Below are 2,944 nucleotides of genomic sequence, written 5' to 3'. Positions count from 1 at the left end.
AATCCATCCATCATCCATCCATCATCCATCCATCCATTATCCATCATCCATCCATCATCCGTCATCCATCCATCCATCATCCATCCATCATCCATCCGTCATCCATCCATTATCCATCATCCATCCATCATCCGTCATCCATCCATCCATCATCCATCCATCATCCATCCGTCATCCATCCATCATCCATCCCCTCCAACCCATGAAAGTATAACTACATCTGGATTTCTTCTTCTAGTCTGCATGAGTTTTAGACAGCATCAGCATCAGCATCCATAAATCTTTTTCTACAGCTGCAGAATGACTATGACACATGCAGGTGGCAGTTGGGGTGGGGGTGGGGGTGGCAGCAAGCTGGATCTTCCAGATGTGATTAAAACAATCTGACCTTCAAGGTTCCTCCAACATCTGTCTGTCCATCGCTGGAGCGTTTAAAGTCGGCACTTTTCGCTCAAACGTAGGATCAGGAAGTATCAGAGCCGCCGCCGGCTGCGTCCTCACCACATTAAGGATGTACGTTTGAATGCTGCCATGACAGTGAAGTCAGAAGCCACTGGATGGTGGAAATCAGGAGGATTTGAAATAAAAGGCCGGGATGAAGCACACAGACTTTATATTAATCCTCCAAACATGTTTCAATAATTGACCTGTGACTCAAACGCCACACTGCAGAAATTTGTGGAGCGGTCCGGGATAATCTGGACGAGGCTTCGCCAACAAATCCTGAGGAGGAGGTGACTCAGACCCACGGACGGCTTAATAGGCATCCTAACACCCCGGAAAAAGGACGGGAGCTTTTATTTCTGGCCCAGGAGAGTTTGCGTTCCTCCACTGAGCCGCTGCAGATATTAAACTGGGGGCGGGGGGTGGGGGGTGTCACTTCTTTTTTTGGAGACAAAATCCAGTCTAAAGCTTTTCCTTCTCTTCTCGTGTCCCATTTTCCTGACTGTCAGGCAGTTGTCACATGAGAACAATAGCAGGAGGAGGTGAGGAACACAGCAGCCTACCTATGCAAATCCTGCCTTCAGCCATGAAGTTCTGACGGGGGGGGACGCTCTCCTCTTTGATCCTGACGGAGCTTCAACCTGCTTCTCTCTGCAGTCTGAGGAAGTTCACCTGATGCTGTAATTCCAGCTGTGAGACTGAAACCGTCAGCAGAGCGGTCACGTGTCGGCACGTCCTTCACGGACTCGAACAGTAAACGCTGCTGCTGCTTTAACAAAGCCTGCTCAGGTACGAGCAGAAAACCTCCATCAGGTGAAACAAGAACAACAACCCGACGTTTCCATCTGTAAGCTAGTAAGTGCAGATAAACATGCTGGCGGATATTGACCTGATTAATAAACTAATGAGTGTTGGCGAGTAAATGGAGCCAAGCCCTCTTTAACGCCTCAAACCCAGCGGCTCCACACAAAGTGCCGGTTTCTGCTAATGCGGGTTATTAGCACTAATTCCAGCGTTTAGCCCGGATTGATCGGCTGGAGAGCAGATGAAAGATGAGCGTCTGATGTTTAAATGTGACCCTGAGTGTGAGCTATCGACGCATCGGCAGAGATGCTGGTCTTACAAAGCCCTGGAGAAGTCCGGGGGCTCCGAGTGTGTGGGGGGGATTAAACAGACTGTCATTTAACCCCCGCCTGCAGCCTGGAGTCCGCATTGTTCAGGGAGATGAAAGGAGAGAGCATTCCGGGGTTTTTCCAGAAGAATGCCGATGTTTCAGTTTTCAGAGGAAAGATGCTTAAAGACATGAAGAACTTTCGGTTTCACGACTGAACGGCAGAAAGGTTCTCCTCTCACGGCTGCAGTCGGAGCTCCGCTTGTCTTCTGGTTTAAGCCTCAAAGAGAGCTTTGTAATAAATGCAGTGACAGCAGCTCCTGTGTAGCTAACCGTTAGAGTATTCCCAGCCGGCCGCAGAGCGCTCTGCAGATAGAGTATCAGGATCGATACGCGCAGAAAACCATTCATTCTTATTAATAATGGATTTGCAAGTTATCATTTTCACGAGGCAACACTTAGTGGAGATTTGTCTGATAGCATCAGCTCTGCTGGTTTTAATGGAAGCCTTCCATTAAGGCCTTCTCAGCCCATTAGGATGCAACCGCTCTGCAATTCATTTCAGATGAATCTGCCTTTTCTGCAACTTATTTACCCGAAAACTTCAGCTGTTTGTTTAAACCGCGGGTTCAATCGAACAAGAGGCCAAAATCCTAAAGACACCTGAGGTCGCAGGACGAACAGGATAAACTCTCACTGAACATTTTTAAAAACTTCAAAACCGTAACCTTTTAACATAATTCTGAACTAGATATAGAACATTACCTGTGATAATGATAGTGTGAATGCTGGAAGCTGGATTTGGATGCTGAAGATGCTAGTGATGATAGATGAAAACGCTGAAGCTGATAGCTAGCTAAAATATTAGCTAAACGCCACATTAGCCTAAAAAAAGGTTAGCCAAAACCGCTAGCGTGTAGCTGAAATATTAGCTAAACTCTAAAACAGCCTAAAAATCTTAGTAAATACCATAATAGTCCAAAAGCTACAAAATGACAAGTTTTAAAATGGCGTATAATTGTACAGTATAAAACTTTAAAACTGTAACTTTTTAACATAATTCTGAATAAGAAAAAGGCAAGAATATTATTCCAGAATAAATCAACTTAAACCTTAAATAACTTTCAATATTTTACTTATGAGCTCAAGATAACATCGGGTCATTAATACCAATAAAATAAAATGATCTGGAGGGCCGGACAGGATTACCCGGAGGGCCGGCCCCCGGGCCTTGACTTTGACACGTGGTTTAAACCAATCAGTATCATGCCCCCCCCCCTCATTGTCACATGACCTGGACCACTGAGATCAACCGACTTGCGCGTGAAATGGATAAATCACCTTTCAATGTCCAGTGTTGCAAACAGACGTTTAAGCCCCGCCCCCATT

The 2,944-nt window shown here is 45.9% G+C and overlaps 1 protein-coding gene across 1 annotated transcript in view; it reads right to left on the bottom strand.

Annotated features, from left to right (window-relative positions):
• Positions 1-2,944, bottom strand: part of LOC112147723 (receptor-type tyrosine-protein phosphatase F) — a 112,633-nt gene that overhangs the window by 82,282 nt on the left and 27,407 nt on the right. The gene's annotated exons all lie outside the window — the stretch shown is intronic.

Source organism: Oryzias melastigma, linkage group LG17, assembly GCF_002922805.2.
Source record: "Oryzias melastigma strain HK-1 linkage group LG17, ASM292280v2, whole genome shotgun sequence".
Taxonomy (NCBI): Eukaryota; Metazoa; Chordata; class Actinopteri; order Beloniformes; family Adrianichthyidae; genus Oryzias; species Oryzias melastigma.
The sequence above is the reverse complement of the archived record's forward strand: the minus strand, read 5'-3'. Positions and strand labels throughout refer to the sequence as shown.